The sequence below is a fragment of the Leptopilina boulardi genome, unplaced genomic scaffold (assembly GCF_019393585.1).
Source record: "Leptopilina boulardi isolate dan_hultmark-lab unplaced genomic scaffold, ZJU_Lbou_2.1 LbouV2_144, whole genome shotgun sequence".
In the NCBI taxonomy this organism is placed as follows: Eukaryota; Metazoa; Arthropoda; class Insecta; order Hymenoptera; family Figitidae; genus Leptopilina; species Leptopilina boulardi.
In genome coordinates, this window is record NW_026137690.1 from 2,192,654 (window position 1) to 2,214,605 (window position 21,952).

General features: G+C 20.4%; 1 protein-coding gene and 1 long non-coding RNA gene across 3 annotated transcripts in view; both read right to left on the bottom strand.

The window, feature by feature from the left end:
- The window catches only part of LOC127291612 (phosphatase and actin regulator 4-like), a 181,937-nt gene that overhangs the window by 78,986 nt on the left and 80,999 nt on the right, over positions 1-21,952 (bottom strand). The window lies entirely within an intron of this gene.
- LOC127291613 (uncharacterized) overlaps positions 1-21,952 on the bottom strand; it is a 69,289-nt gene that overhangs the window by 22,931 nt on the left and 24,406 nt on the right. Inside the window, exons 2-3 of one of the 2 annotated variants that reach the window (XR_007844620.1) lie at positions 19,757-20,005; positions 15,070-15,260 (exon numbers count right to left, since the gene is read on the bottom strand). This is a non-coding gene — a long non-coding RNA (uncharacterized LOC127291613). Of the gene's footprint in view, positions 1-15,069; positions 15,261-19,756; positions 20,006-21,952 lie in introns of those variants that run through there. The other variant, XR_007844621.1, reaches the window with a different exon arrangement.

Sequence of the window (21,952 nt, forward strand, 5' to 3'; positions counted from 1 at the left end):
TTGTGTTTAGTGAAAATGAAAAGGATTACTATTATTAGGGTAAGATATATTATAATTCATTGTGCTTTATTTTGATCCTCTGATGATAAATAATTTGTAACTTTTTTTTAGTTTATAATTATTAATTCATTTAAATTTTATTATATTCAAAATTGTTAAACAAAATCTTATTTGTTAACTTTTATTTTGTTTAAACAATAAAATTCACTGATGAAGATTCACAATGGAACCGAAAAGTTTGAAATAATTATGCATTAATTATTACTGGATCATAAAGTCCATATAAAAAAGTTACAACTTAATATATATTATGTTTCAATTTTTTACATTGATTATTTAATTAGGTTATGAAAATATGAGTTAGAAATTTCATGAGAATATGAGTTAATGATTTTATATAAATATAATTTTCGCAGTTTTGAAAAATATGAGTTCATTATATTCTAAAAGTATGAGTTAATGATTTTATAGAAATATGATTTTCTCAGTTTAGAAAAGTATGATAATGTTTATTAGCACTTATGAGTTAATAATTTTATAATGAAATAAATTTGCTTCATTAAATAGTTTTAATAGAATCTTTATTATTAGAACAAGAAAATATTTTATTAATTGTGAAAAATGCCACGTAAAGTTGTACGTTCAAAAGAAGAAGAAGAATTATTTAAAATAAATCAACGGAAAAAGAATGCTGAAAAACAACGTATGTATCGTATAAATAATAAAAAGAAAAATGCAAATATTCAGCTAAGAGATTCTGAAGAAGATTTAGAAATTAATAGAATCAGACGTCAAAAAAATGCTGAAAGACAACGTAATTATCGATTAATGAAAAAAAATGGCGAAACATCAAGTTCTAGGCCTGTATTACGTACTGTTTTTGAAAATGTTGAAAATAATGAACTTTATGCACCTCTGAATGATAATTTTCAATATAATGATTTTCAAATTTTGGAACAACAAATTACAAAAAATTATTTGGGAGAAATGAACGATAAATGCATTCATTGTAATGCTAAACATTTTTCAGGAGAGAAAGGAGTTTATAAAGGATTATTTTCATTTAATGATTGTTGTGGGCATGGTGGTGTATCTCTTGAATGTATATCAAATTTTCCTTCGGAATTAAAATCTTTGTTAGATGGATCACATTCAAAGTCAAAAAATTTCAAAGAAAACATAAGGGGTTACAATAATTCTTTTTCATTTGCTTCTTTAAATGCTAATGTAGTTAATTGTAATGGAAGACGTACAGGTCCATATTGTTTTAAAATTCAGGGTCAAGTTTATTATCAAATTAATAGTGCATTATATCCAGAGGAAGGAGAAAACCCATCTTTTGGACAACTCTTCATTTATGATGCTAATGAAGCAATTGAACATAGATTAAATCGTCATAATACACTTGATCTTGAAATTGTTACTATTATAGAAACAACAATGAGAAATTTTAATGTTTTTGCTAAATCTTATAAAATGATGTTAGATGTGATAAATATCGAAAATGAATTAGCTATAAAAGAAAATAGGAGTATACCTGAATTACAATTACTTTTTACTTTAAAAAAAGGAATGGATCATAGACGCTTTAATTTTCAAAGAACAAATGAAGTTGCAGCTATTTTCAATACAAATTCTGAAGGCGAAATTCCTGAGTCTTATGTTACTGTATATAATAATTGTACCAAATCATTGCAAGCAGTAAATAGTCTCGATCCAAATGTTGAACCATGGACATATCCTATATTTTATCCAACAGGCTCTATGGGATATGATATAAATATGGTTAGAACGGATAAGGATAAAAGATTAAAAAAACATAAAATTAGTAGAGCAGACTATTTAAAATTTCGTATAGCTCTTAGAGATGAATTTAATCCGTTTTTATTAGGTGGAAGGTTGTTTCAACAATGGTTAGTAGATAATTATGTTAAACTCGAAAAAGACAGATTGCAATATTTTCGCAATAATCAGTTAAAAGTAAGATCAGAATCTTATAAAGGGTTAATTGATCACTTGCAACATAGAGCAGACGAAACTGATGCTCATGTTGGAAAACTAATTGTTCTTCCATCAACATTTATTGGATCACCTAGAAATATGACACAGTTATATCAAGATTCTATGGCAATTGTTAGTAAACATGGAAAACCAGACTTATTTATAACTATGACATGTAATCCACAATGGAAAGAAATTGTTGAAAATCTTTTACCAAACCAGACAGCAGCTGATAGGCCAGATATTGTTGGAAGAGTATTTTCATTAAAAGTAGATTGTTTATTAGATGTCATTGTTAAAAAAAAGTTGTTTGGCGAAGTATTATCATATGTGTCTGTCATAGAGTTTCAGAAGAGAGGTTTGCCACACATTCATTTATTAGTTATATTAAAGCAAAATTCAAAATTATTAACAGAAGATAGTGTTGACCGTTATATATCTGCAGAAATTCCTGACGAAAATTTAAATCCAATATTGCATGATATTGTCATGAAACATAATATTCATGGACCTTGTGGTGATTGGTGCATTGTAGAAAATAAATGTTCAAAACATTTTCCTAAAGATTTTAATGAAAAAACTACATTTACTGAGAATAGTTTTGTAAATTACCGTAGAAGAAACTTGCAAAAAAATTATACAAGACCCAATGGCTATGTAGTTGACAATCGATTTGTTGTACCTTATTGTCCTCAACTTTCTTTACTTTTTGATTGTCATATAAATGTTGAGGTTGTTATAGGTGTTCAATCTGTCAAATATTTGTATAAATATATATATAAGGGTCATGATGCAGCTGCAATATTTATTGTTGACAGTAGTGGTAATAATTTTATTGATTACGATGAAATTAAGCAATATGAAGAGAATAGATATGTAGGTCCCGTTGAGGCATTTTGGCGTATTGCGTCAAAAAGTTTATTTAGAAAGAGTCACAGCATCACTCGTTTACCTATACACTTGCCTAATGAACAAAATGTTATTATTTCTGAAAGAAATAATGAAGAAAATGTTTATTTTAATGTTGATAAAAAAACTAAGTTATTAGCCTATTTTTCTTTAAATGAAAAAGATCCTGACTCAAGAAATTTTTATTACAATGAGATTCCTGAACATTATACTTGGAAAGAAAAAAATTGTGAATGGGTCAAAAGAAAAGGATATGACAATACAATTGGAAGGATGTATTCTGTTAGTCCATCTCAAGTTGAGTTATTTCATTTAAGATTATTGTTACTTTCAGTTAAAGGAAAAAAATCATTTGAAGATTTGTGTACAGTAGATGGAGTTATGTATGATAATTTCAGTTCAGCTTGCTTAGCATTAGGTATTATCGAAGATGATCATGAATGGAGACGGGCATTAATTGACGGTGTTTTGTGGAAAATGCCTCAAAGTCTTCGAAGATTATTTGTAAGAATTATAATTCATTGTCAACCAATTAATCCTCAAGATTTATGGAATGAGTTCAAAGATAAATTTTCAGAGGATTACAGAAGAATGTATGATACATTTGAAAGTCATAGTAGAGCTTTTTTTAATATCAAATCTTTATTAATTGAGGAAGGTTACAATTTAGGAAATTTTCCACATTTTTATGACATTGAAAAAGATTATATGCAAGTTATATCACAAGATGACAATAATATTAGTCATAATGATAATATTCTTGGAAATCAAAAATATGAACAGTTAAATGATAAACAGAAGGAAATTGTTGATTATGTTTTATATATTTTTTCAAATTTAACGGAAATGCAGAGTAATTGCTTATATGTCGATGGACCTGGAGGCTGTGGTAAAACTTTTGTTTATCAAACACTTTGGCATTTGATAAGAAGTAAAGGTGGTCGTGTTTGCAATATGGCTTATACAGGAATAGCTGCTACATTACTTCCAAATGGTAAAACAGTTCATAAAGTTTTTGGTTTACCAGTACCCCTTTTTAGTGATTCTTCTTCAAGTATTAAAGTAAATTCTAAAGAAGGTGAATTTTTAAGAAATATTGACGTCTTTATTTGGGATGAGGCTCCTATGGCACCTAAATACGCTTTAGAAATAATGGACAGAACTCTTAGAGATATTATGAAATCTAATATCCCATTTGGAGGTAAAATTGTTATTTTAGGTGGTGATTTTAGACAAATTCTTCCAATTAAAGAACGAGGTACAAGGTCAGAAATAATTAATTTATCGATTAAATGCAGTAAACTATGGAAATGTTTTTCAATTTTCTCATTAACGGAAAACATGAGAGCATTGCCTGAAGAAATTGAATTTACTCAATTTTTATTGAGTGTAGGAAACGGTGATATAAATTATGATAATGATGTCATTCCATTGCCTGACAGAATTATAGCACAAAGCGATGCAGACATTGTTAAAGACACATACGCAGATATTATTCGAAATAAATGCTTCAATGAGCTTTCAAATTGTGCAATTTTATCTGCGAGAAATAAAGATGTAGAGGAAATAAATAAAATGGTTGTTAATTTGTTAGACAAAGATGGAGAGAAAATATATACAGGGATTGATAGTACTGACAATTGTAACAATGATTGTATAAATGATGTTATTGTACCTGAATATTTACATACGCTGTCTCCACCTTCGATTCCACCTTACGAACTGAGATTAAGAATTAATTCGGTAGTAATACTCATCAGAAATTTAAGTATAAATGAGGGTCTTTGTAACGGTACTAGGTTATTAATTAAAGGTTTATCTAATAATCTTCTGCAATGTGAGATCTTAACTGGTGATAAAAAGGGTAATGTCATTTTCTTGAATCGTATAACAATTTACTGTGAAAATATTTATCCTTTTACATTTAAAAGAAGACAATTTCCAATAAAATTGGCTTTTGCGATGACAATTAATAAAGCCCAAGGACAAACTTTTAATAAAATTGCGATTGATCTTAGAAAGGATGTATTCAATCATGGTCAATTATATGTAGCCATTTCAAGAGTTCGTTCTTTTGATAGTGTTAAAATCTATTTAGGACGACAAAGAAGTAAAGATAAAATTAAAAATTATGTGTATAAAGAAATCCTTCAATAACATGATTACATTTTCATGACTATTATGTTTAAAAATATACATAGGGTCTATTTTCATATTTTTAAACTACATTACGAAAGATTTGTTGATATTAAAAATGAAGGTAAATTGAAAAATATATATTAATATTAATTGTCAAAATAATTTATTAATTTTGTAATATTTCTTTTTCGTTAAACTTTCTTTTAAGTGAGTTCCTTATGTACAGTATACATGTAATATTCTGAAGAATAGAGTAAAAGATAAACTTATCAACATTTAAAGCTATTTCACATAATTTAATTTCTTCTAAATTATAATAAAATTTCATTTACTTAAAAATAATATTATATTGCTATTTCAATTACAAATTTCTTCTGATACTTTCCAAATATGTATTTGGAATTATAAAATTATTCACAAGTTTCGTATAACTTTTTCATTAAAATCTTATTACATTTATATTACTGATATTTACTGATATCATTTTTTCATTAAAATATTTTTTCATATAGTAATTTTATTGCGTAAGCATAATTTTTATTTTTATTCAATGAATTCATAATATTAGAAAGAAACATTGGAAAAAATTATTAAAACTGTTCAAATTCATTCAAATATTAATTAATTTCTTTTAAAAAAAGAAGAGCACATTACCCCTTAATATTTAAAAAAAAGGTAGAAAAATTTTACCATTTGATTATATTATCTTAATTTCACAGAATTTTAAATTTCTTACTGCAATAGATAATTAATTATATAATAATTTATAAACACATGACATTTGTTATGAGTTTCATTAAGTTTTTGGTCTAATAATATTAATTTATATTAAATTATTAATTAATAATATTAATTTATATTAAATTATTAATTAATAATATTAATTTATATTAAATTATTAATTTATAATACTGTTATTACTATTGAAGTACTTTATATTTTTCTAGAAAATAATTCAATTTAAGTTATTTAAATTTTTTCTTTCATTATAATTAATATTAAAAATTATAAAATTTTTTTATAGAATAATCATACTTTTATTAATTATTTATTAAGATTTTACTCAAGAGTTTTATATTTCTTTACGTACAAATTGCAATGTTGCCAAGCACCAAAAATTTTACTAGGGAAAAAATAGGCGTCTTTTAAAACAAATTAATAGAAATGCATTTCTCAAGTTTGTTTTGGGATCAGTTGACATCAAGAGGCCCTTCAGTACAGTGCTTTCGGTGTCCTGTGGTGACCATATCCTTGTTAGGCTTTCTCAACTTTTCACACTGCAGTGCGTTACACTCACAACAATGGAAGATATGTGTAAGTAATTTTAATATTTACAGTATATTATTAACATTACTCTAAACATATTACATTTCTTTCATATAGTGTTTTCAATAAAATGTTTTAATTCAAATTACTTTCATTTCATTATGTATGAAAAATTTTATATTTCTTTAATTACTATTATTTATTTATTACACCTTTTACTTTTCGTTTGATTTATAAAATAATAATTACTCTACATTTAGATTTATTAATGTTTTACTTCTTTTATTACAATCTCAATTTACAATTAATTTCCTTCTTTTTCTTTACTCAAAACATTAAACGTGAAGTTATTATTATAAAACAAATTACATATCGTCAAATTAATCATCAAACCTCGTAACTCCCTTAAAAAAATGTATAAAAGAGAAATAAAACTGTGTATAAACATTACATTACATATTTAAGAAACAATAAATTTCCTATTAATATGAAAAAGGTGTCCTCTAATTCAAATAAAATTTATAAGTATGCCTAAATATATAATTTAATGTTTAAAAACAGTTAATTTACACTTTCATTCAATGGAGTTACGAGGTTTAATGATTAAGGTGACGTTATAACACTAACCATGTCATTATATTGATAATAATTATTCATGATATTTTCAAAAAATATTATTTTCATGATTTTTGTACAAAAACTTTTTTCTAAATTAGTGTTTTCTAAATCTCAATTTAAAAAAAAATCTTATCAAGATTTGTTTTCCATTTATTATTAAATGGAGGGTTTTCTGAATCTCAATTTAAAAAAAATATTCTCAAGATTTTCATTTTCATGTAATTACATTTTGCAAATTAAATTTAAAAATATATGATATAATGTAATATTATATTAATTTTTGAAAATGTATTGCACATTAAAAAATAAAGGAAAAAGAAGAATTATTTAATGTATAAATAAAATTTTATATATTCACCTCAATAATATTTTAAATAAGGAAATTGAATATATGAAAATGTATTTAATAAACTCATTTTTGTTTTTTCGATAAAGAAGCCTTTAATTTTATGAAATTATTAGTAATGCATTTGCAGTGAAGCAGTTTATATAATATAAAGGTTTACTGTGCCAATTGTCAATATGTAATAAATGTTTAATAATTGTAATTAAAAAGATGTTATTAATTTTTTAATTTAATCATATAAATTAATAAACAAATTTGAAAAGTATTCACATTTTTTGTCCATAATTAAATTTCAAATTAATATTATTATTATAATTGTTTTCAATATGCCTTTTTAATTATGGACAAAAAATTTAAATACTTTTCAAATTTGTTTAATACTTTATATGAATAAATTAAAAAATTAATAACATTTTTTTAATTACAATTATTAAACATTTATTACATATTGACAATTGGCACAGTAAACCTTTATATTATATAAACTGCTTCACTGCAAATGCATTACTAATAATTTTATAAAATTAAAGGCTTCTTTATCAAAAAAACAAAAATGAGTTTATTAAATACATTTTCATATATTCAATTTCCTTATTTAAAATATTATTGAGGTGAATATATAAATTTTTATTTATACATTAAATAATTCTTCTTTTTCATTCATCTTTTAATGTGCAATACATTTTCAAAAATTAATATAACATTACATTATATCATATATTTTTAAATTTAATTTGCAAAATCCCATGTGGAAAAAGTAAATAAAATTTATATTGCAAATTGAGTATATATATTTTATATATAAATTATATTTAAATTATGTTTCATTTTTTCCCATTAACAAAAATTAAATATAAAAAATATATACTCAATTTAAAATATAAATTATATTTACTTTTTCCACATGGGATGTAATCACATGAAAATGAAAATCTTGAGAATATTTTTTTTAAATTGAGATTCAGAAAACCCTCCATTTAATAATACATGGAAAACAAATCTTGAGAAGATTTTTTTTAAATTAAGATTTAGAAAACCCTCTATTTACATTGCAGTCCATAATTCACCCAAAGGACTCATATTTCATGGTCATTGTATCAAAAAGGTCGATCGTATTTCTTTCATTTTATGGCTATACAAAACTCGTAATACAAAAAATAAACACCCTCTTAAATGTTTCTCTTAATTCTTTCTTGGTACTCATGAGTATTCTTCTTATTACACGTAAATGAATTTTCTTATCGTTGAAATAATAATTATAGATTTAATATTTAGAATAATTTTATAAAGTGAAATTTATATTGAAAAATTATTTTCATAACGAAAAATTTATACTTAACTAAATTATGATTTACTACAATTTCCATTTAGTATATACCTAAATTTTATGTAGCAGATTTTCTACTATATCGAATTTTGAATTAATACAATTTCCATTTAATAGAATTTATGTGTAGCAAAATTTATATAAAAGAATTTTTATTTTACATAATTTTAAATTGTCAGAAATTGTAAATTAGATAGAATTTTAATTTGAAAAAAACACTTTGAAGAATTCTTTGTTTTCGGAATTCATATGTTTCTTCAAATTTTTATTTGTCATGATTTTGATTTAACTATTTTTTTATTTCTGAATGTTTACTAAAACGAAATTTAATTTGTGCAGAATTTCTATTTGTTCGTATTTTCAAATAGTCGAAAATATGTACGTTAAAAAAATTTTGGTGTGAATTTAAAAATTAACAAATTACAATTTCCTTCAGAAATTATGATTAGCCACATTTAAAATTCTTGATGAACTATTTTTATTGGATCTATTTTCGACAACGAAAAAAAATTCTATGAAATTAAAAATAGTTCAAATAGAATTTCTATAAAATAAGAATTAGATTACATTTAGTTATTGCTAAAAATTAAATTAAAATTAAATTTAAAACAATTTAAATTTATTTATATTAAATTCAAAATAAAAAATCATAATGAATAAAACTTTTTATTTTCTAGACAAATCTTCGGGAAGTTGTACTAATGATAGCAACGAATCTTTTGAAGAAATATTAGAAGATATTAGCTCCATTCCCTTAACAACAACTGAGGAATTGCGCAATATTAAGTCCAATGATTGTACAGTGTAAGTTTTCATTAATTTATTTTACAATATACGTTATTGCAGTATTTTATGTAACAAATAACATTTATAAATTTAATAATTTTTTTACAGGATTGTTGTTGGTATAGTTGACTCAATTGAAGATCCTAGATTAATAGGTGAAATTGGCAAACAAAAAAAAAGGTGGCGATTTTTTATTACCAATAACGATGGAGAACGAATTCAAATCGTTGTCTGGAATAATCAAATTGACCAACTTAAAGATAAAATCTTTATTGATTACGTAAGTTAATTTACTTTATAAATATGTTTTTCGGCCGGGCCATAAACACAGAGCTCGAGGGACGCATGCACCGCGGGGGGCCTGAAAAGCGTTCTTGGGCCTAATGACATTTTATATTTATGGCCCCTAATGAGTTTTTCATGAAAATTATAAAATTTTTTAATATTAACAATTTTTAATTTTTTTTAACATATTCTTATTCCTCGTAATTTCACGATTACGAGCATATGTTGTTCGAATTAAAAATGTCAATATTTCAGAATCTTATAATTTTTATTGAATTCACTGATGAGTGCATTTAGTACATATGTATAATATCGATTTCAGTAATATTTTGTTTGCTATAAAAATGTTGAAATGAAAGATTTTTATTATTTTTTGGAGAAAATTTTTTTTACTATGCACCTAGAAATATACATTTTTTTCCTAATTTTGCAATTTATCACACCGAATATAATAAATAATAGATTTGGTGTAAAATTATCAATTCAACAATTGTTTAAACAATTTATTGTCGTAATTTACTAACTTTTTTTATTGCACATAAAAAGATGTAGTATTTTTCAAATATTCGGATTGATAAATTGCACAATTAGAAAAAAATTAATCTTTCAAGATGCAATAGATAAAAAATTAGTAAATAATAAAAATAAATTGTTTAAACAATTGTTGAATTAATAATTTTACACAAAAAATATGTTTTATTATATTCGGTTTTATAAATTGTAAAATTATAAAAAAAATTACATATTTCTATGTGCAATACAAAAAAATTTAGAAATAACAACAATAAATTGTTAAAACAAATTACAAATATATTAAAATTATATTATGTCCATTACATATTTCGTATAAACATTATTTTCACATAATTAATTTCTAGAAAATTATGATTGATGGAGCCTTTGCTAAAGTGACACCAAAGAAAGAATGGAATTCTGGTACAACTGACTTTGAACTGACTATTCAAAAAACAACAAATATTCAATGCATTCCAATGTCAGATAAGGGAATAAATTTAAACAGAACAGTTAATACTGTTAAAATGGAAGACGTTGCTAATACATCGGGATACATGAGTAAGTATCATGAAATTTTTTTTTAATATTTCATAATTAAATTATAAATAAATTAATTTCATATTTCAAAAAAATTAATTACACTACTATAATAATATTTTATTTGCTCATATATTACGTTAAAATTTTATAATTTTGTTCATATTTTTATAATTATAATTTTAAATTCATTATTTGCTTTTTAGAGGTAGAAGGTTACATTAGATCTCCTGTACAAAAAATTGATCAATTCAGAAATGACGTCCCAGAATATGGATTGGGATCAATTACTGACGGGACATACAATTTGGAAATAAGAATCCAAAGTGTAAATAACCTTCCAACTTTCAAACGAGGAACTCCAGTTGAAATAACAGGATACGTCAAGACAAGATTAGGTTAATATTCAATATCTTACATTATTATTAATTGTTATATAACAATTGTAATTAATTAATTGCACTTCTTCTTTGCAGTAAACAAAATTTACCTATCGGTTACATCTTCGGAATGTATTAAAAAAATTAATCTTGAAGCAATGGAAACAAAAAAAATTTTGTCTGGAAATAAAAATATTGAAAAGAGAAAATATCAGGAGGAAAATGCGACTTCAAATAAATACCAAAAAATAAATTAGTTTCATCGTTTATGTTTTTGATATGAAAATTATTTTAAGTTACGTTTTAAAAAATATATTTGACTATTCTTCATTCTTTTTAATTTTATTAATCATAAGCGGTACTTCCTTATATTCAATTTATTAATTATAACAAATAAGAGCAATTTATTTTTTTGTTCATTGTATCATTCTTTTATACTATTGAAAATTGTTTTATTGTAATACCTATGTGAATATATAATATTTTTCTGAATTATTTAGTTATTAATAACAATTTCCATAATACTTTCCTTTCATAGTATAAATATTTATTTTGGATAATATTTAAAATAAAAAAGTTTAACATTTTTGAAAATAAAGCCTTTCATATCCTCAACAATAAAAGAGTTAATTTATATTATAAATTTCAATGTAAAAATACATATTTTTATTTCTAAATATGAAAAATTTTATGCATAAATTATTTTATTTAATTCTTTCTTTCACTTTCTATATACTTACATTCTTTTTCTTTAATATTTCTTTTAGATTGTTAATTAATACTTACAATTTCCACAAAATATATTAATAACACTTTTACTTCATAAAATTCGGTCAAATAAATTATCGATCATGGAGATTGAACTTTTGACTACATTTAAATCACAACACATTTTTACATTTACAATACGAATATTCTTTAATTATTTCTAACCAAGTACGAAGCACAAACTTAAAAGGTTTAAAATGGACATTAAGCAGTATAAACACAATTTATATCAAATATTATTAATTTGTCTACAAAGTATTTTGCTGATATTAACAAAAATTTAAATTAATTATGCAACAACTTTATATATTTTTAGAAAAATTTATTAACTCGCTTTCTTTTTGACTAAGTACTAAACACCAACGAAAAAGGCGCGCGCTTTGCGCGCGCAGTCTTTGTCTAGTATATATATATATATATATATATATATATATAAAATAAAGTAACATAATGCAGTTTCCTCAAGAAAATTGAAACATATTTTATTTCGAAAAAGTTAAATAATTACAAAAACTTAGTGACAATGCAATGTTTCAAAGATAATAAAAATAACAAAAAGAATAAAAATAAACAAAAAATAATAATAATACAAAATAATAATAATAAAAAATAAAAAAAATTCTAAAAATAATTTTAAAAAAAGAATTATTATAATAATATAAATAATAAAAATAAAAAACATAAAAAATTATAATAATAATAATAATTCTAAAATTTTAACTAAACAAAATTTTATTTGTCAGAATTTGAATTTATTTATTTATTTAATTAGGTATAACAAATTATTATTTATTATTATTTATTTATAAAAAATAAATTTAAATCTATTTATAAATAATAATATTATTATTATTTAATAAATAATAATAATAATAATAATAATAATAAATATAAATAATAATAATATTATATAATAAATAAATTATAAATAATAATATACAAAAAAATACGAAAAAATAATTTATAATAAAATTTGAATTTTAAAAAATTTTTAAAAAATAAATTTTTTTTTGGTTGATTTGAACGTTCAGAACTTTCAAAACATAATTTTTGAAGGGGAAATTTTTTTATTATTATTATTATTATTATTATTATTAATATAAAATGCATCAAGTTTTTTTTTTATTTTTTTTTGAAAAATAATTAGAAAAAAAAACAGTCTTATGAATATGTCTCGAAGCGATTTTGATATATTTCTCGTTGAGAACGCGCGTGGTGATAATTATGAAAATGACAAAAGAAGTGTGAGATTGGAGGGATTTGTCTATTAAACTCCAAAGACATATTTCACCCCGAGGATATCGATCAAGGTTTTCACGTGGGCAAGAAAATATCATGGAGAAAGCTCAAAGGATTACTAAACTTAAATAAAAAAAAAATAAAAATAAAAAAAAAAATAAAATAAATAAAATAAATAAAAAAAAATTTTTTTTTTTTTAATCATCTGTTACAACCTACCCCGCGTTGGGGCAAGTTGTGACAATTAAAATTAAGTCAATAAAAAATATAAAATAATTTTTTTAATTATAATTTCATTATTTATAATAATAACAATAACAATAACAATAACAATAACAATAATAATAGGTAATAATAATAATAATAATAATAATAATAATAATAATAATAATAATAATAATAATAATAATAAACAATAATAATGAAATAAAAGGGCTTGTCCCGTTTATTTTAATAAATAAATAAACAATAAATAATAATGAATAATAAAAAAATTAATTATATATAATTATTGTATTTATAATAATTAATATTATTATTATTTCTTCTGTTATAAGTTCGTAGTAATTTAAAATAAATAACTAAATAAATAAATAAATAATAATAATAATATAATAATAAAATAATAATATAATAATATAAATACAATAATTTCTATTATACAATATAAAGTAAATTGAAAAATATAAAAAATATAACCTAATAATAATAAAAAAATAATGAAGATAAATTTTTGAAATTTCACTCCATCTGGTGGTAAAAGTTTGCATTTGTCTTAAAAAAAAAAATAAATATACAAACTCTCCCTTTGAGAATTTTCAAACATATCGACTGTCGGTATTTGAAAATTTTTTCGACAAATTTTTATATAGATTAAAAAAAAAAATTGTTACTTAAAAAATTATTATTTTGTTTTTGTTTTCTTTTTTTCTTTTTTTTTTTTTTTTTAGAAAAAAAAAAAACTTTTTATTTTAGTAAATATATTTTTTTTCTTTTTTTTTTTTTATTGACTTTCTATTTTAAACAAAGAGAAAGCTAAGCTAAAGAAAAAGACGACATTATCCTCGGATTGAACTTAAGGGTTTGGATATGGATGGCAGCACTAAACTATTATCGATTTCTGCCCGCCTCACGAGTGATAAGTAGTTCGTCAATTTCACGAGAGGGCTGTGTGTAAAAAAGTGGCACTGATAATCGTTGAGAGGGAAAAAAAAAGAAAAAAAAAATAAACCTTTGAGACAAACCCTTAATCGATAACAAAAAAAACTAATTTTCTACTCAACAATTACGAAAAATAACAAATAATTGCAGATAATAATAATAATAATAATAATAATAATAATAATAATAATAATAATAATTAACAAATAAATAAATAATAATAAATTAAACTAAATAAATTTAAAAATAATAAATTAATTAAAAATAAAAAAATTGTTTTTAACAAAAAAAATAACAGTAATTATTATTAATTAATTAAATTTTTTTTAATCTCCATATTTCATAATAATTAATACATAAAAATAAAAATTCATTTTTCATTGAATATTATTAAAATAAAAAAATTATATTAAAAATTTACTTGAAATTCAATTTTTAATTGAAATAAATTGATAATTGAAATTATTGTAAGATAAGAATTAAAAAAAAAAAAAAAAAAAGTGAAATTATTATTAAATCAGAAATTAATAAAGCGAAATTACAAAATGAAATATAAATAAAATATTACTTTTATATTACATTATAAATATAATAAGTGTAATAATAATAAATAAATAATATATTTTTTTTTATATATAATTTTTTATAATAAATATAAATTTTTTAATTACACACTATTATTATAATTATTAGTATTTTTATTAATAATTATTATAAATTGTTATTAATTAATAATTATGAAATTTGATAAATTGAAAATAGATTTTAATCAAATTAAAAATTCCCGTAAATTTTGCAAAATAAATTTATCAAGCATTTCATAGAGAGTAAAAATAAAAAAATATTTCAGAGAATTGCAAAACAAATTATTAATTTTTTTTTTTTTTTTTTTTTCAGAAAATTACAAAAATAATAATCTCACCCTCATATTTTCGCGGCTTTAATTTTATTTGACGATTGATTTCAAACTTGCATTACATACCTGAAACAGAAAAAAACAAAACAAAATGGTTAAAAAATTAAAATAGATAATAAATATTATATTTTTAAAAAAATTTGTTATATATAAAAATATATTATATAAAGAAAATTATTTTCTAAAAATTAAATTATTAAAATTTTTAATTTTCTAAAAATTATTAACAATTTTATTCTCTAAAAATTATTAAAAAATTTTATTCTCTAAAAATTATTAACAATTTTATTCTCTGAAAAATTATTAAAATTTTTATTTTCTAAAAATTATATTAAAAATTCTATTCTCTAAAAATTATGAAAAATTTTATTTTTCAAAAATTATTAAAAAATTTTTATTTTCTAAAAATTATTAACAATTTTTTTTTCTAAAATTATTTATTTATTTATTTATTTAGATTGAAAATAAAATTATTAAAAAAAATTTCTAAAATTAAAACTAATTATTTTTTTACAATGAAATTATTATTTTAATTTTTTATTTTCTATAAATTATTTAAAATTTCGTTTTTCTTTAATTAATAAAAAAAAAAATAATAATAATTAAAAGGGCCCATACAAATTATTATAAATAAATAAATTATTGTTATCATTATTACTATATTTTTTTTTTAAATTAATATTTTATTATCAGTAATCTAAACATTAATCTAAAATTTTTATATAAACAATTTCGAAATTTTAAACAATGAATTTTTTTTCCCACAGTATTTTTTTTTTTTTTATTTGTCTCAATTATATCATCTTTAGTGTCGAGGATTTTCTCAAGTGTATATATATAGGATATATAAAATATAGAATAGAATATTAAAAGATTCTTGAATACAAGGAGGAAATTTGAATAGGACCAGGGTCCCACGTCCAATTAATCGTTATAACATTATTTCCCTCGTGTAAATATCGATTCATTTTTTCATAATTAAATATTATGTTTTTTTAAGTTAATAAAAAAAATTATTTGTATTATAATAAATAAATAAAAATAAATAATTAAAATTAATTATTATTGATAATAAAAAATTTATTATTATTATTATTTATAATAATTTGTATTATCGTATTATTTATTTATTTTTTTTTTTTGTTTATATTTTATATTTTTATTTATTATTTATTTTCATTAATTATTTTAAATTTTTTAAATTTTTTTAAAATTTTTTCTAATTTTTAATATTGAAAATAAATGATTATTTATAAGGAATGAAAATAATAATAGTAATATAATTTAATATAATTGTAAAAGAATATAATAAAAATATGAAGTAATGTAAGTCAACACGGCAGCGTGGTTAGAGCACACGGCTCGCATCCCAAGGGTCCTGGGTTCAATCCCCCATGCGAGTGAGATTTTTCCAAAATTATGTATGATAATAATATTACCCATTAATAATAAAAATATAATTATATAATAATAATAGAATATGTAACGATAATAATAACAATAATAAAAAATAATAAATGGCATTATAAAAATTATAAAACCTAATTTAAAAAAATTATAATTATAAAAATAATAACAATAATAATAAATGGCATTAAAAAAATTATAAAACCTAATTAAAAAAAAAAAAAAATGAAAATAGAATGTAGAATTAAATATTACAGAGAAAATTTGATATAAAAATAGATTAAGAATTTCGAAAAATAGAAAAAAAAGAACGAAGACAAAAAAACCTAATTAGAAAATGAGTGTGCAATTAGTGAGGAGTTTTATAACTGCGAGCCAAGTGCATTATTGTCACTTGCCTTATATGAAACTAGTTGATGCAATTCTCGAAAAAAAAAAAAAATTCTCGCAGATGGAATTATACATAGAGTATTTGCTGTTTTTCACAAAAAAAAAAAAAAAAAAAAAAAAAAAAAAAATGAAAAGAAAATGCTCATATATATCTTACACGAGTTGGAGAGGAAAATCTGTTCATAAAGTAGGCAATTAGAGTTTTATGTCAATTTACTTTCCTTACGTTAAATATGCAACTCGAGGTTTACTATATATATATATATATATATATATATGAGATGCAACTATATATATATATATATATGTTATAATTGCAGCTTTTACCATATTCCCTAATGATACCTATATATTTTTTTTTCTCTTTTTTTTTAATTTTTAACTATATATATATATATATATATCTAGTTTTCCAGAGTTGCCACGGTTTTTGCTACACAAAAATATTTTCCAAGTTTTTTCGTGGACAAAAAAAAAAGGATTTTTCCGGGTAAATTTGAAAAATCTTTTTTAAAAATTAAAAAATTATTATTTTTCATAAATTAAAAAAAAAATATTAATTTTTTAAAACCTGGAATATTTATAACAATAATTTAATTTTAAAAATTCAAAAAAAAAACAATTTTTTAACACAGAAATATTCAAAAATTGATATTAAAAAAAAAAAAAACACGAATATTTATAATTATTTTTTTAAATTCAATAAACAATTTTTTTTTAACACAGAGAAATACTCGAAAATTGTTATTTTTCAAAAACTCGAAATATTTACTACAATAATAAATAAATTAAAAAAAAAAAAAAAACAATTTTTTAACCTAGAAATATATATTCAAAAATTGTTATTTTCCAAAAAGAAACTAGAAAAAAAATTTATTAACAATAATTAAATTTAAAAATTTAAAAACCAATTTTTTAATACAAAACTATTTTTAAAAAAAGAAAATAATTTTGAAAAATATTTTTTATTTTGAAAATAATATAAATAATATAATATAAATTATATAATAAATTATATAATATAAATTTTTGAAAATAATAATTTTTTAATAAAAAATATTTTTCAAAAATAATTTTATTTTTTTAAAAATATTATTGTATTAAAAAATTGGTGTTTGAATTTTAAAATTTAATTATTGTTAATAAATTTTTTTTCTAGTTTTTTTTTTTTTTTTTTTGGAAAATAACAATTTTTGGAATATTTCTGAATTAAAAAATCGTTTTTTGAATTTAAAAATTTAATTATTTGTTGTGAATATTCGAGTTTTTTTTTAAATAACAATTTTCTAATTATTTTTGGATTAAAAAATTGTTTTTTGAATATAAAATTTAGTTATTTTTTTTCTGTTTTTTTTTTCTGGTTTCCAAGTAGCGTGGCAACTCTGAAATTTCTATTACAAAAAAAAGGGAAAAAAGGAAATTTTTTTTTAATTTATATTTTTAAAATTTTTTATTAAAAAAAATACTTTTCACTATTTTTAATTTAAAAAAAATTGTTACTATTTTAATTAATTAATTAATTTAATAATAAATAAATGAAATAAAAATGAAATAAAATAAAAATAAAATAAAAATAAAATAAAAATAAAATAAAATAAAATAAAATAAAATAAAAATAAAATAAAATAAAAATAAAAATAAAAAAAATCAAAATAAAATAAACAAAAAAAATTAATAAAATAAAAAAATAAAATAAATAATTAATGTTATTAATAATTTTGAGCAAAAAAAAAAAAAATTGTCCAACTTGTTCATTGGAATCTACTTTATCAACAATTTAATAGTGACGTGAGAGATTAGAAATGTGCGCTGGATTCAATTAAGAGAGATTGTACAAAGCAAATAATAATGGGTTTCGAGAAAGTCTTTTTTTTACGATGAAATTGATAGTTCACTCAAGAGTAAAAATGATCCATTCATCAAATTTTTTTTTCTTCTTTTTTACTACTTTTTCAATATAAAAAGATTTTAAAATAATTATCTTAAAATTATAGTTACGTATAAATCAATAAATAATTTTAACGTATTTATAATTTATTAAAATGAATTTGTTTTACAGGAATTTTAACTCTTCAAGTAAAAAAAAAAAATTTTTTTTAAATTATTAAAAATCCATGCAAAAATTTTAATTAAATATTTTTGGTTAACCCAACAAAATTTTTGATTACTTCAGTAAAAAAAAAAAAAAATTCTAAACTTTCGAATAAATGAAAAAAAATTTTTTTTTTTGTTCATTTTAAATTAATAATTTTATATTTTTTATTTTTTATTACTGTAGTAATTTTTTTTTATTTTTATTTTTTTTTTTAATCAAAAAAGTAGTTGGATTAATAAAAAAAAAAATGGTTGCACAAATATATCAATTAAATTTTTAAAAAAATTTTAATTAAAAATTTTGAATTTAAAATTTAAAAAATTTTAAAATTTTGAATTAAAAATTTTTTAAATTTATAAATTTTGAATTTAAAAATTTTTTTAAAAAAAAAAAAAAAACCAAAATTAATTTAGTTTTTTCTATTTTTTTTTTTTTTTTGGAAATTCATTTTAAAAAAAGTGTGTCCCATTTTTTTTAACCAAGAAAAACTACGAAAATTTTTTAAGTGCAGAAAAAGAGTGTAAGAAAGAGAGAGAGAGAGAGAGAGAGAGAGATAAATTTTTATATAATTTTGTTTTAGAAATATTATTATTAATAATTTTCTATTTTTTATTTATTTATTTTATTTTATTATTTTTTTTTTTTGATTTTTTTTTTTGGTATGACCAACCTTGAAATATCTGGTTCAGGGTGGTACCTTTGAAACAAGTGCAGCCCATAATAAATCCCATCATCGGAGCGTCGTCGACACTTTTCTCTGCTTTCTAGATTGTGAGATTAAAAAAGCACACTCTCAACAATAAAATGAAAAATTTTCGTATTTTTTTTAACTTTTCTTTTTTTTTTTCGCCTGCAAATCGTCTTTTTCGATACCGGAAGTAGCGGTCCCGTGGTACATAGCGCACTGTCACGACACGTCCTCAAAGGAAAAGGAGAAATCTCATTCAATTTATAAAAGCTAACGGCTAACGGTTTGGAAACTATATACGTATTACTAACTACATATATAAAAAAAAAATTATAAATTATTCAATTAGATAATAATAATTTTTACTATTATTATTATTATATAATAACAATAATAATTTTTTTTATTATTATAATTAAATTCATAATAATAATAATAGTTTTTATTATTATTTTATTTGAGTAAATTTGTATTTATTAATAATTGTTACTTATTCAATTATTAAAATATTTGTTATTAATTTAGTAAAAAAAAAAAATTAATTTTTGAAAAAAAAATGATTTCTGAATATTTTCTGCAGTGTAAATTTTTTTTTTTTTTTTGAATCTTAAATCTTTTTAATATTTTAATATTGTAGAAAAATCGAAAAAATTCAATTATTATTTAACAAAGAGTAAAACATAACCTCAAAAAGTAAAATTATTAAATTTAAATGCGGTTTTTAAGTAAATTTAAAAACTGTTTGATTTAAAATAGTCGTTAAAAAAAATGGGCCCTTATTAGGTTATTTTAATTAGCCTATAAAATATGTCAATTTAAAATTATTTTAGAAAACAATTATTCCTAACCTAAAAGAAGATTTAGTAATTTAAATGAAATTCCTATAATAATAATAAATGTTTTATTTACAATTCCTTTAATAATAATAATAATAATAATAATAATAATAAATATTTCTGGAAAACAAGCATTCCTAACCTAAAAAAAATTCAGTAATTGTAATGAAATTCCTATAATAATAATAATAATAATAATAATAATAATAAATATTTCTGGAAAACAAGCATTCCTAACCTAAAAAAAATTCAGTAATTGTAATGAAATTCCTATAAAGATAATAATAATAATAATAATAATAAATATTTCTGGAAAACAATCATTCCTAACCTAAAAGAAGATTCAGTAATTTAAATGAAATTCCTATAATAATAATAAATATTTTCAGAAAACAATCATTCCTAACCTAATAAAAATTCAGTAATTGTAATAAAATTCCTATAAAGATAATAATAATAATAATAATAAATATTTCTGGAAAACAATCATTCCTAACCTAAAAGAAGATTCAGTAATTTAAATGAAATTCCTATAATAATAATAATAAATATTTTCAGAAAATAATCATTCCTAACCTAAAAAAAATTCAATCATTGTAATGAAATTCCTATAATAATAATAATAATAATAATAATAAAAATTTTTCAGTAATTTTTTAAAAATTATTTACAGAATATATTCCACTATTCCTACAATTTTAGTTTTGTTGAAAATAAAAATAAAAATTATTCTCTTTTAACATAAAAAAAATCCGATATGTTCTAGTGGCAAGAATACCCATTTTTATAAAATTAATTCACAAAAGAAGAAAGAAAAAAATTACTCTTTTGTAATAATAGAAAAAAAAAATATAATCCGATATGTTCTAGTGGCAAGAATAATAATCATTGTCAGCTGATTTCTAAGCAATCAGGTCTGGGAAGCAAGAACCCATAAGCAGGGTTGGGTAGGTTGAAAATTTTGTCCAACAATAAGGCCGCTTTTACAATAAGCTAAATCGCATTGACGATATTTTTTTTTTTTTTTTTTTTTTTTTAGTATGAGACGATCTCATTGCCAACTGTCGATGAAAATATTTATTTCACGTGTTCCACTATTAGTAAAATTTCAATTTTGTTAATATTATTAAAAATTATAAAACAATTTCACCTGGGAGGATAGAAATTGTTTTTTTTTTTTTTTTTGAACAAAACAAATTTTTTTTTTACAATTTTAATAATATTGACAAGCTAAAATTGTATAGAAATAGTGAAATAGGAGAAATAATTTTTTTTTTTTTTTTTGGTCAAAAGTTGGCAATGGATGCGCGCGTATATTTAAAAAAAAAATCGTCCCCACTTG